The sequence below is a fragment of the Notolepis coatsorum genome (genome assembly GCF_963971535.1).
Source record: "Notolepis coatsorum genome assembly, chromosome: 10".
Classification (NCBI taxonomy): domain Eukaryota; kingdom Metazoa; phylum Chordata; class Actinopteri; order Aulopiformes; family Paralepididae; genus Notolepis; species Notolepis coatsorum.
The window spans coordinates 7,588,896-7,603,735 of record NC_140174.1 but is presented as its reverse complement, the minus strand read 5'-3'; positions in this window follow the sequence as shown (position 1 = coordinate 7,603,735).

Genomic DNA, 14,840 nt, shown 5'->3' with positions numbered 1-14,840 from the left:
ATGTAAATATTAAAGTAGCAGATATGTAAATGATATATCGCAACAGTGATCAATGCACATTGTATTAATAAGTACCAAAAATTGCTGTAACAGTAGTAGCAGAGCCGTATAATTAGTTCTGCCGTTCTGTCCCGCTGAAATTAAATAAGAACAACAGGAAGGCCAAATTGGAACTACAGGTAGATACGTGAACCACGTGATATCCTGTCGGCGAGATCAAAGCGTGTCGTAACTCTTATTAAAGGACTCTGGTTTCGGCGAGAGCTCCCATAATAATAATAATAAGAATAATAAGAATAATAGCTCGATGCTGGCCCCGCCTCTTCCGCTCCTGCCGGAAACCGGATGTTGTCCCAGCTCCGCGAGAGCTCCCATAATAATAATAATAATAATAATAGCCCCTATTCTTTCATTTGTTTCTTGTCAACTTTATTTTCCTAACAAATTTCGTCCAAATTAAATATGCTGAAAGCTTTTTGTCAGATTTAGCGACGGTCACGGCGACTGAATAATGTCTTGATGCAGTTCGAGGATTCTACATCTCAAGCAGAGCACCAATAGGCAATACAGTAACGTGCTGAAAATACTAGAGGTTTGTAACGTTATTATTATAACGTGTTTTATGTACTCGACCTTGATATTTTAGCCCCGTAACGGGACCCCCCACTGCGGTTTAACATTTGGACTTCGCGATGCGTCCAAATGTAAGATGGCAAGTCCAAATGGGGGACCCTGATGTAAACAAGACGAAAGTCTTTCTCTGGTCTGCATCCCCTTAACAATTGTGTGTATTGAGCTGTACTGTACTTAGTGTACTGTACCCATTCTGCAATCTGTTAATACAATTTTCAATCAATCAAATGCATGTGGCATTGGGTCCCGATTCGGGACTTGTCCTTTAAAAGTGCTGTAAGTGGTATTTTCTTTGTTAAAATAAGTGGTCTACATGATTAGATAATACTAGCTCTACATTCCGACAGCCTCTATATCAGTGATGGCTGTTTACTGCACAGTGGAGGGACTGGGAGACCCATGTTACTGACCAGACACTCTATATCAGTGATTGCTGTTTACTGCAGAGTGAAGGGACTGGGAGACCCATGTTACTGACCAGACACTCTATATCAGTGATGGCTGTTTACTGCACAGTGGAGGGACTGGGAGACCCATGTTACTGACCAGACACTCTATATCAGTGATTGCTGTTTACTGCAGAGTGAAGGGACTGGGAGACCCATGTTACTGACCAGACACTCTATATCAGTGATGGCTGTTTACTGCAGAGTGGAGGGACTGGGAGACCCATGTTACTGACCAGACACTCTGTATCAGTGATGGCTGTTTACTGCAGAGTGGAGGGACTGGGAGACCCATGTTACTGACCAGACACTCTATATCAGTGATGGCTGTTTACTGCAGAGCGGAGGGACTGGGAGACCTGTGTTACTGACCAGACACTCTATATCAGTGATGGCTGTTTACTGCAAAGTGGAGGGACTGGGAGACCCGTGTTACTGACCAGACACTCTATATCGGTGATGGCTGTCGGAATGTAGAATTATTTAACACTTATTTTAACAAAAAAAAAACGTACAGCACCTGGGTCCTACTTTATGCTTGTTTACTCCAATTGACTGGATTGTCTTGTTTTCCCCTTAATTGCTGTAGACTCCCCGGTGTGGCGAGGCCATGGAGGAACCCTCGGAGCAGGTGCACCATGAGCACCAGATGGCACCTCGCCCAGTGCAGCAGTACTCAGCACCGCTACACATCAAAGAGGAAGAGGGGCGTATCTCAGGGATCAAAGAGGGGGAAGAGTCACTAGTACTACAAATCAAAGAGGAGGAAGAGTCACTGCAAATCAAAGAGGAGGAAGAGTCACTGCAAATCAAAGAGGAGGAAGAGTCACTGCAAATCAAAGAGGAGGAAGAGTCACTGCAAATCAAAGAGGAAGAAGAGTCACTGCAAATCAAAGAGGAGGAAGAGCATATCCAGATCAGTCAGGTGGGGCATCACCAGACGCACTTGGCTGATAATGCTGTCGTCACGTTTGCGGTCCCTCCTGACACCGGTTTGAAATGTGAACATAACCCAGACTTCACGTCCAGCCTTAACACCTACCAGAGTGTGTTATCGGTGAAAGAAGACCCCGGCGGAAAGGGAAGAGGCGCAGCGGATCCGTCGAGTGACTGCCAGCCGCTCTCGTTTGACTTCTCTGAAGGGGAGAGCGAAAACGGCAAATGTGAGAACGGGATAGAGAGCGGCGATGGGTCAGAATCGGATTTCGCAGAGCTGTTGATGGGCTTAGAGGAGGCGAAATCGGCAAATAGGCACAGGAGGTCAATGAAGTCCCACCTGGAAGATGAACAAAGTGAGTCGGATGCAGAATCAAAGGCGTCAAAAGCACTGAACAAACGGAAGACGTCCATGAAGTCCTGTCTGGAAAGTGTGTCGGAGCCTTTGGAATCTAACGAGGGAGAGCCGACGAACAGGGGCAGGAGACCCCTTATAAAATCCAAAAGTCAAGACGGGTGCGCGCCGCCCGCGCCGTATCACTGTAAAGTGTGTGGGAAGGCGTTCCGCTACAAAGCCAATCTCATGAAACACGCCTCTCATCACGGAAAGGCTTCCAAGTTCCTTTGTGGCGTTTGTGGAGAACACTTAGATTCCTCCGAGAGCTTCAAGCGCCACGTGGAGAGTCACGTGAAACAGACAAAAACATGTCCCACTTGTGGCAAAAACTGTAACACAAAGACGTCGCTAGAGATCCACATGAGAGTCCACACCGGAGAAAAGCCGTACAGGTGTGAGACCTGCGGCAACGCTTTCAGCCAGGTCGGAGACCTGAACATTCACGCCAGGATCCACATGGCCGAGAAGCCGTTTAAGTGCGATGTCTGTTTTAAACGTTTCTCCCGTAGGATAGACTGCACCAAGCACATGGCCATTCACATAGATAAGATGATGTACAATTGCCGGTACTGTGGTAAAGAGTGCAGTGATCAAAGGGTATTGAACACGCATATGGCAGTTCACACGGGGAAGAAACCATTCAGTTGTGACTTTTGCGGCAAGGAGTTCAAGTTTATTGGACATTTAGACGTTCACATGCGATGCCACACGGGGGACACGGTGTATAACTGTGACCTCTGTGGGAGGGGTTTCTGCGACGGAGGGGCTTTTCAGAGACACAAAAGGGCGCACGATGGTAAAAGGCAGTATATGTGTAGTGTTTGCAACAGAGGATTTGTCAGCGGTGAGAATTTGGAGACACACATGAAAATCCACACAGGAGCGAAGCCCTTTAAATGTGAGCTTTGCCCTAAAAGGTTTATCAGTCAACAGAACCTCAAAATGCACATGAGGTATCACAAGAAGAAATCGTAAGAATGGAAGTGTAGTGCGTTCAAAGCTGTGTCCAAACCACTCGCACCTGCTTCCCAATGCTTCTGTGCAGAGAATAGATGAACATATACATATATATATATATAACTGTTCATATTGTAGCAAATATGGGGGCGACAGTGGCTCAGGAAGTAGAGCAGTTGTCTGGTAATCGGAAGGTTCTCGGTTCGATTCCCGGGCATCGTGTCTAAGTGTCCTTGAGCAAGACACTTAACCCCTATTTGCTCCCGATGAGCAGGTTGGCACCTTGCATGGTTGCCTCCGCCGTCGGTGTGTGAGTGAACGGTGAATGTGAGGAACAAAAATTGTAGAGCTCTTTGGATAAAAGTGCTATATAAATGCACCATTGCATTTACCATTTAGATTCGGGGGGGGGCAGGAATTGAACCCAGGTCGCCCAGACCACAGGAGACGGCGCTAACCAATCAACTAAAGGCTCCGACCCGTTAGCCAAGGGTTAGCGAGTCTAGGCGTCCGTGGTCTTTACAATTGTATTGTATATTGACTCATAGGACACTTTTACCTTGATGTTTCATCTTGCCACTTCAAGATTCAAGAGGTTTATTCATCACATACATACACACAAGACATATAGTGAAATGAAGGTGGCCATGCCCGCTTCAATTGTGCAAAATTTTTAATTATTGCTGCATGTATGCGCAGGCGCTAGCCTGACCTCAGCAGCTTGAACAGGCTATTGTTGGGGTGGTGAGGGTCCTTCATTATTCTGCAGGCTCTGGATTTGCACCTCCTATTGTATAAGTCCTGCAGGGGTGGTAGTGCAATACCCATAGTACGCGGCTCTGCTGCCACTTCCAGCAAGACAGCCATATGCCGAAGCTGACCACACATCGCAATACCACCAGTGATACTCAAGTTCATGTTTCAAGTTTGCTTTTATTTGTCATGTATAAAGTACATTGAAATGCTTGGTTCTGTATGAGCCCCTGAGAATGTGCTTCATACAGTAAAATTAAAAGTAAGTAAAAGAGGAATAAATTATCCCAACACTATACAAATATACAACTAAAGAACAACCTAAGTACAATGAAGTAAAAATGCAGGCAATGAGGTACAAAAAAGCAGATACTTCTGATGATGGCAGTCGATTTTGCAGCCGAAACATCAAGGTGGGAAAAAAAAGTTGCTTATACATATGAACAGTTTATAATATTTTAACATGGGACTAGATGAACCTTTTCCAATTTTGTTCAAGATTCTGAACAAGAGAAACCATTGCGGATGTCTTAGTTTTACATTATTCCAACAATAGGTATATTGTTTCAGCATTGATATCGCGACGTGCGCATATAGTGACATCATGAAGGACGCATCATGTTTCTCTCTTTTTTTGTGAAGGGTGTCTTAAGTTTAATGTTATTGTTAGAAAATAAAACTACAGACATCACAAAACAAGCTAATCAGGGTAATACTAAGGCTACCTGCCCGAGCCCACCTTGACCCAGCTCACTTTGAGATCATGAGGTGGCTTAAGGTGGAAGACAGAGTAAACCAGATAGGGATGTGCCTAGTTCACAGAATAGTGCACGGGGTGTGAATGAATGAATGAATGAAAACTTTATTTAACAGATTGCAGAATGGGTACAATACAGTACGGCTCAATACATACAATTGTTAAGGGGATGCAGACCTGAGAAAGACGTTTGTCTTGTTTCCATCAGGGTCCCCCATTTTCAATTCATATAGACATTTATGACATACACAACATACATGACATTTATGGCATAGGGACATATAGGTATTTAGTACTGATACATTTGTGACATAGGCGGTATTCAAATATACAGTACTGTTACCCCTAGATCCTGACAGAGTATATACATATGATGGGGAGGGGACTGTACATTAGGATGGGGTGGGTGGGTGGGAGGGAAATATACATACGGCGGGGAGGGAATATATACATGCGGTGGGGAGGAGACTGTCTATTAGGAGGTGGTGGGGGTTTTGGGCATTTACGGTGGCCAGTTTCGAATTGCAGCCTCCCGTAGGTGCTCTTTAAGAGCGGTTTTGAATGTGGGCAGGGATTCACATTCCTTTACAGCTTTGGGTAGTGCCAGTGTACTTTAACAACTACTTCAACCGAATCAGAGACACCCACGCATACCAAACTAGGCGCAGCTCAACTGACTTTGTGCCAGTCAGATTCAGGAGCTGTATGGGGAAGGAGTCCTTTCTGTATTCAGCAGCTGTCTATTGGAACAGTTTGCCCAGTGACCTGAAAATCATAGACAATGCCGTTAGATTCAAGTCCAGCCTGAAGACATGGCTCAAAAGGGACTATACTTGACCTAGACACTTAGCTTAAGGCACCCTTGCATGTTGTATGAGTCTGTTATGTATATAAATGTTAAATGGTGATGTGTTGTGATGTCACGTTTTGTATGATGCATGTATTAAGCATCACACTCCCCCACCCCCCTACAAGGACCACAATGGAAATAAGCTCTGAGCTTTTTTGTGTTTCATCCTTGGCAGTATATCCCGACTGTGCTCTTCTGTCACATGTTTATTTTTTATATTGTCAAATAAAGTCATTCATTCATTATAATGCGATAAACAGCCTGTAATCTCCTGGATCTCTTCTAGACAACCACCCTTCTTCCAAACTCATAGATGTAGGCTTCATAGATGAGCCCCTTTATTGTAGGGTAAGCAACATGCATTATTAATATCATGGACTTTACGCTGGATTGATAGATGAGTATTATCTGAATACAATGGTGTCATGGTGAGTCAACCAGAGTATTAAATAACTGCCTCATTTCCCTCCAGAATCACCCTAATCGTTGCTATGGTGATTCATTCTTCCCAAATGGAGCTATTGTTGAAGTTAAAAGCTGCATATATCTGTTGAAATGATGGTGCTCCTGTATTTTTTCACATCACAAAATAAAAAACGGATTGCAATATGCAGGCCTAATCAAGAATCAAAGTACTTCATAGAGCACATTACACTAAGGCAAGAGCTTCGCGTTGATATCACTGATGTCTGAGATATGTACTCCAGCAAAGTTGCCCTCAACTTGCTGTTTTTTTTTAGACCTCAAAGGTCGGCAATGTCACTGTCACTCATTAATTCAGTCATGGTTAGCCACTCTGACCCCTAGTGGTGACTCACAGGCATGGCACATTGTCTAAAACCAGTTCAATCCATCTATGACACTGTCCCTTGTTTTTCAAACTATAGTTGAGATCATATTGAAATGGACCCATTGCCCCTTAATTTCCATATTTGGCATCTCTGACAATGTTTTTTTTTTTTAATGAAATGTAATTATGAGAGGCACGATAAAAGATGGAACCCTTTTCTTTCTCACTTCAGCCAGTTGTCTATAGTTTTGAAGCATAGTAAATTCTACACCCCGCCCCTTACTATGTCATCTGTGCCATCAGGGTAGGGGGGGGGGGGTCTGTTCTGTTCTGTTTCTGTTTTTTTTTTATTATTATTCACTGGTCATTGTCATAGTCACATGTGTCATGTAGTCTAGGTATAGGTGTTAGTTCTGCATATTCTCGTGAAAACCAATAAAATGGTTTGGAAAAAAGTTTATTTGACAGTTTTTCGCCCAGATGGTATTCTACATGAGCCGTTGTGTCCCAACGCTTGTTCAAGACCTACCGGTTACCCTTCTTTTCTAAATCTACCTTAAACGGATATTTTTCAAGTTTTAATACTCAACATGAGAGTCAACAAATGCTTTCTTTATGCAGCCATTTAACACAAAAGGATAACCCTCATGCATTGCAAATTTGCATCAAATTCAAAACAGTGATGCACAAAATAACTTAAAAGAAAATTATAATTTAAAACTGAATAAATTGTGCATGAAATAATGGGGGAATAAAACGTTAGGAACTTGTTACATTCACCCACACAAGGGCTGAGGACCCTCTCTCTCACACACACACTAGGCGGCACGGTGGTGTAGTGGTTAACACTGTCGCCTCACAGCAAGAAGGTCCAGGGTTCGATTCCCGCTTGGGGACCAGGTTTCCATGATGCCAGGTACCCAGGTGGGGTATCTCCCAGGCCTTTCTGTGTGGAGTTTGCATGTTCTCCCCGTGCTCGCAAGGGTTTCCCCCCCCCCCCCCGATAAGAGAAACCCAATGGAAAAACATGCACAACAACAGATCGCTAACGCTGTGGCGTCCTTGACGAAGACGGACAGGAGCACTTGGATTTGGTCCCCGGGGCACGGCTCACGTTGACGCCCTATCTGCTCCCGGCTGCCCATGGGGGGAAGGACGACGGGATGGGTTAGGCGCAGAGACTCTATCGCATCGGCGACTGAGGAAAGACAATGCATGTGTGTGTGTGTGTGTATCCCGGTGTGTTTGCCGCTCCAATTGCATGTTCAGTTCGTTGCATGCCGATTAAAGACCCCCTAAAGAGGTCCTGCATTATTATTATACACTCTCCCAGCTCTCTTTCTCTCTTGCCCCATCCTCATCTCTCTCACCCCCCCCCCCTCTCTCTCTATCTCACACACACACACTTTGAGTCAGAAACATACATACCGTAGTATCAATGAGAGTATCAATAATACACCTGAGTGAAGTCTAGTAAAAAAACAAACGGAAGTGTGCGTTAATGACGTGTTAACTTTGACAGCCTTAGTTTACAGATAAGCTCAATGCCGCCCTTCGTAGCATGTTTGACACTGTCGCTCCTCTTAAGCCTAAAAAGAAACGTAGGCTGCAAAAACAAACTCCCTGGTTTACAGAGGAAACTCGTACCATGAAAAAGGCATGCCGCAATCTTGAACATAAATGGTGCTCGACCAAACTCGATGTGTTCCGCCTTGCCTGGAATGACAGTCTACATAAATACAAAAGGGCACTCTCGCTTGCCAAAACCTCATACTTTTCCAGGCTCATCAATGACAGCAAAAATAACTCGAAGTTTCTGTTTGATACAGTCGCAAAACGTACTCAGAAACAGCCAACTGCACGAAATCCTGCGTTTTCGGCCAATGACATTCAGAGTCCCACTCCCCCTCCAAAGGACTTTCCCTCTGCTCTGCAACCCAGCCATACGCTATCCTGACTTGAAAACGTCTCACTTAGTGTCTTCTCAAAACTGGTTGGTGCGGCCAAACCTTCAACCTGCTCGCTTGACCCTGTTGACCACGACCATTTTCTTTAGTCGGCTTGAGAATCACGTTGGCATTCAGGCCATGCACTCGCTTGGTTGAAATCGTATTTAACCGATAGAACACACTGTGTGGTCTATAATGATTTAATAACATCGGAGACCTTCACAGTGCAATGTGGTGTCCCACAAGGTTCTGTCCTGGGCCCATTGCTATTTTCCATTTATATGCTACCCCTCTGCGATATTATACGCAAATTTGGTATTAACTTTCATTGTTACGCAGATGACCCAATACCGACCTATTAAGCCTAATGAATCATCCCTCCCAACTGCAAAATCTTGAGGCATGCCTGTTTGCCGTGGATGTCGCGAAACGTTCTGCTCCTTAACGCAGATAAAACTGAGATGCTAGTCGTTGGCCCCCCAAATCAGAGAGGCCTTTTTGAGGACATCTCTCTCAAATTTGATACATGTCATGTCTCTCAAAGCTCCACCATAAAAAACCTTGGAGTAATTTTGTATTCCTCCCTCTCATTTAATGCACATATAAAAAAATTCACCAAAATTGCCTTCTTCCATCTCCGTAATATCGCAAAAGTCTGTCCTATTTTAACCATGGCTGACGCCGAAACCCTAATTCATGCGTTTGTCTCATCACGACTAGATTACTGTATTGTGCTTTTTTCAGGCCTACCTAACTCAAGCCTGAAAAATCGTATACTCTGCACGTGCACGGTATATAACTAAAACTAGAAAATGTGATCATCACACCCATTCTGTCCTCCCTACACTGGCTTCCCATCCAGGCCAAATCTGACTTTAAAGTGTTGCTACTCTGATTGATTGAAAACTTTATTAACAGATTTCAGAATGGGTACAATACAATACAGCTCAATACAAACAACTGCTAAGGATGAAGACCAGAAAAATACTTTCGTCTTGTTTACATAAGGGTCCTCCATTTTCAATTCATCAAGACATTTATGACATACAAGACATACAAATATACGGTACTGTGTAAGAAAGAGAGAATTGAAATCCAAAGGGGAAGAAACTGTACATTAGAGGGGGAGTGGGGGGGGATTTTGACATTTGCAGGGGCCAGTTTCTAATTGCAGCCACTCGTAGGTGCTCTTTGAGAGCGGTTTTGAAGGAGGGTAGTGATTCACATTCCTTTACGGCTGCTGTGGGTAGGGCATTCCACATTATTGTGGCATAATTGCAAAATGTGTTTAGTCCCTTGTTTGAGCCGAATCTGGGTTGCACATGATTTGTGGAGCTCCCTCTGGTGTTGTGGTCGTGGACTTCACTGACCTTTGGGAAGTATTTTGACAGGTACATAGGTACCTTTGTGGTGTAGTGTATCTTGTAGACCAGGCCCATTGCAAGTTGCTGTACTCTGTCGTCTACTCTATGCTATCCTAGATTGTCAAAATGGGCAGGGGTAAGATGTGTTTTAGGAGTAAGGCCAGGCAGTAGTCTGACCAGTTTGTTTTGTGATGTTTGTACTTTTGTTTTTAGCGCCTTTGAGGTGCTTTGGTACCATGAGGTGCAAGCATAGTCATAGAAACCTTGAATCAGTGCTCCTGTTAAGAGTCTTCAAGGTATTCTTGTTTACCAGAGAGGAGATCCTGTACAAAAATCTTGTTCGTTGACTTTTTTTATTAAAGGGGAACTATTTTACTATTTCTTTCACTATTTGGGCACTTTTACACAATTCCTGTGAGTCTATGGAACACCTCTGTAATATATATATTTTTTTTATTCATTGTTTTGTATTTCTAATCAAGTCCTCAAAAACAGCATTTTTCTACCTCAAGATCTCGAGACGTTTTGAGGCTGGGCTCCTAAACCACTGCGCCGGGTCCCGCCGCCTGAACATTAACATGCAGCGGTGTCTCTCTGACATCACATATAGGGCACATTTTCAAATGACTCAGTTCAGTGAGGGTGAATATTGTGAGAGGAGAATTGGAAGAATGCGCCAATATGAGAATTTTGAGACATAGATCATATTAATATAAGTTCACATAGCTAGGAAACAATGCTAAACACTCAAAAAGGCCATTTATAAGATAGTTCCCCTTTAATACATTGGTTGCCATTTTGTCACAAGAAAGATTTGCCCCTAGGATGGAACCCAGGTAGGCAATTTCATCTTTCCTTGCGACAATATTGTCACCCACTGTAACAGAGAAGCTGTTGGCCTTGCTGAGTTTGTTATTTGATCCAAAGAGAATGGATTCCGTTTTACCCAGATGTAATGAGTTTGTTATCAGTGAGCCAGGTGCAGATTCTACAGAGTTCAGAGCTGAGGGTTTTTTCAACCTGTAACTTGTCCCTGTCAGAGACCAGCAGGGCTGAGTTGTCCGCAAACAGGAACAAGTTGCAGTCACAAGCTGATGACATGTCATTTGCATAAATTAGGAACAGTAAAGGTCCTAATATGCTTCCTTGTGGAACACCACAGCTCACTGGGAGGGGGGGAGACAGTGTACCGTTCACCTCCACCATCTGTTCTCTCCCCTCCAGGTAGGATTGCATCCAGCTCACTGAAGAACTATCAAAACCAATTGCTTTTAGCTTATCAATCAGAATGGAGTGATTGACGGTGTCAAAAGCCTTTTGTAGGTCCAGCATGACCATGCCGCAGTATTTGCCCGCGTCCACCTCATGTTTGATGTGGTCGTTCAATAATAAAAATGTTTAGTGGGCTTGCACCGCTCTATCTATCCAATCTTATTACACGATACTCACGCTCTTTGTAAAATGCAGGGCTCCTACCGATCCCTAGAGTAAAAAAGAAATCTGCCGGCCACAGAGCCTTCGCCTACCGCGCTCCCTACCTGTGGAATAAATTATACTTGCCATCGTCAGGGACGCCTGCTCTGTCGAAGTTTTTAAATCCTTGCTCAAGAGACCCATCTTTTCTCTCTCTCCTTCAGTCTACCCTGCTCTCACCTGGTTGGGGACAGACCCATGGATTAGTATGATTAGTTCAGTGTATATGCTGAAGAAGTAGGGTTGATGGGAACTTAGTCAGGATGTCTGTTTATTGCTCCCATGTCTGCCTATTGTGGACATGGGAGCTCTTCTAACCCCTGTCCTTGTCTCTCTGTGAGTGGATGTCTCCAGTGATAGTGTGGTGATGTACAGGTACACACAGCCTATATACAGCCAGCCCTGGTCCTGCCCCCGTTGGGCCTGTCAAGGTGGTGTGATCTTCCCTGCGCCGTCCTCGATGTGGCCTACAGTGTCGATTGCAGCGGCTCTTCTACCTCAAACTGGATCTGAGCACCACAGGCGCAGTGGATCTGCTCTACGGCGCCATCCTCAGTTTGACCTACAGCGTCTAACCGTGCCCGCTCTACTTCAACTGGAACTGAGTGGTTCTCCTGCCCCCTGGGGAGAGTGACCTCGAGCCATCATCATATTTTTCATACCAGCACTTGTCCATTTTTTGTAGGGATGTCCGATATTATCAGCCTACCGATATTATCGGCCGATATTGGCATTAAAATGTGATATCGGAAATTATTGGTATCGGTTTTCAAATTTCTTTATTTTATTTTTTTTACATTTATTTAACCTTTATTTACCCAGGCAAGCAAGTAAGAACAAATTCTAATTTTATTTATTGTCAAAAGTATGCATAATGTTGTGTTAATTCCACAACAAGAGATATGTAATATTAATTACCTAAAATTATTCCGTTTTTTGGGGGGGGGGGACCCTGCATATATCGGTATCGGTTGATATCGGTATCGGAAATTAAGAGTTGGACAATATCGGTATATTGGTATCGGTAAAAAAGCCAACATCGAACATCCCTACTTTTTTGTTCTATTATTATTTTAATTTGAAAATGTTCATACTTTAGATACTATTGCTCCTATGTATGTATGTATGTATGTATGTATGTATGTATGTATGTATATGTGTTTATATTACATGTATATATGCATATACATACCAATTATTCGCATGTTTTGGATTTAAAGTCGAATGGGTTTGCATCCTATATCCCATTCTCAACAAATACTGGAATAATTAACTTAAAGAAGATGATTGTGAAACAGATTTTATGTCTCGGCCCGCCACCGATTATAATTCTGGTCTCAATAATAAAATAGATTAGACTAATTAGATTTTCCTATAATCCTTTCTCTCTCTCTTTTTTTTTTCTAATAAAGGAACTATGATCCATCCAACATCTGTGGTTCATGGGGACTTTGTAGTTATATGAAATGTGCTTGTAATATGTTTTTGCTTTTCATTAATATTGTCTTGGTTTCTTTTTTTGTTTGCTTCTCATGAATACTGGTTTCACATTTTGCCTCTAATTCACATTATGTCTAAATTCATCACTTGTAATCTGCCGAGTGTCTGTATACTGGACCCCGCAGCTCCAACTAGTTCACCACTAAACTAATAAGATAGTTCTTTATTGTCTGTTGATACAGACATTTGTTTTGTGTCAGAACACACAATACACTGCATTACAAAAAATAAAATCACAAGACAACCATGTTACAGCATAAACAGACATACAGACAAGACATCAGAGAAACAATGTAATTAACCCCTTCCTTCCCTCCCAACCAACATTATTCATTTGATGTGGCCCAGTCCCATAAATCAACGGTTATTTTGTATTGCACAGTCCTTTTATATTGCACTACCCCGTGTAGGTTGCGACCACATTCCTATCCTACTTGTTAATGAGGCTTATTGAATGTGGCACAAATTAATTTTTGAATCTTTTCCACTTGGGGGATCTGAAGGGCCCATGTGAGGGCAGAAGCTCGTATTCTGTGTGTAACACATGTGAGGGCTCTTCTATGAGTTTGTGGGCCATTCTCCACATATTTGTACAGTAGTGTAACTTTCCAGAAATGTGTTTGGTTGATGGATTTGCCAATTATCTTTGAGAGGATTTTAAGGAGGCTCACTGCTCTTAATGTAAGGTTAATATGGCAGCTGGAAAACCTTGCCTTGGGTGCGCTGGGTTAGTGTGGAGTAGGTTTCAGTGTTTACGTTAAGGCTTGTACAGACAGGAGAGTGGCCTCATTACGTTACATTTGTTTTGTGGCTTAACTAGTTGGAGCTATGGGTATCTGGTATGAAGAACCGTGTGGATTGTGCTGAGAAAGGACCCGACCGATTGACAACACCTTTGGTAAGTATATAGGAAATAGAGCTAGGGGCTTTATATACATTGTCACTCACAACCTATGCTGTTGACCCCAATGACCCCGATGAACACCAGAGCAGGTTGCAAAACACATTCATAATTGTTTATGTATTTTGTATTTCACAAAATGTGCTTTATTTAACCAGGCAGGTCAATTAAGAACAAATACTTATTCACAATGACGGCCTGACAAGAGGACAAAAGGGCCACTCGAAGGGTGCCAGGAAAAGCGGACCAAAAATATATAAATAATAGAAAAGAGACAGACGATACATACATCGCAGAGGTAAGAGAAATAATTAAAACACACATCAAACAAACAAACAAACAACCAAAAATTTTATTACAAGGGACATGAAGCAGAACAGACCATTTAGAGTTAAAAGGCTGGGTGGCAGGTGTGTGTGTAAACAACTTCAATGACGATAGAGTCCTTAAAAGTAGTGAGGGCCGGGGATCAATTTGTCCATAAAAACATTTCAAAACCCTTGAGTTGTGTTCTGGTTAAATTTGGCCAATTTACAACCTTCCTCTATCAAAGATATGGTTTCTTTCATCTGATTTCACACTCTCAGGGGCTCATACAGAACCAAGCATTTCACAGTAAAGTATGTGTATTTTATTGTGATATTTAATAAACAAACTTGAAAACTTGAACTTGATTGCCCTAAGGCTTCATGAATTCCTCCACACTAAGCATCTAAACATACAATTAATTATCACCATACATTTTTTTATGTTAATTAGTTTATTCAAACGTTGTGCATCTGTGGTGTTTATGGTCAAATCTGATCAAATGAATGGATGAGACTATAAAGCATATATTACAAGAGGGTACTTTTACTAGAGGGACATATTACTAGAGGGCTGAGTTAATAATATTGTTATATTGTTTACACTGCCTATTTTTATTTGTACTTCTCCACTGTACTATAATTTTATGACCTGTGTCATGTCTTCTACTATCACCATGTACCTGTACCCCCCCCCCCCCCCCCCCCCCCATGCTGCTATGATGCCTGCATTTCCCCAAGGGGATCAATAAAGGAATATCTTATCTTATCTTACTACATAGTATTACATGGTACTACGGGGTAATACACAGGACTCCATGGTAGTACA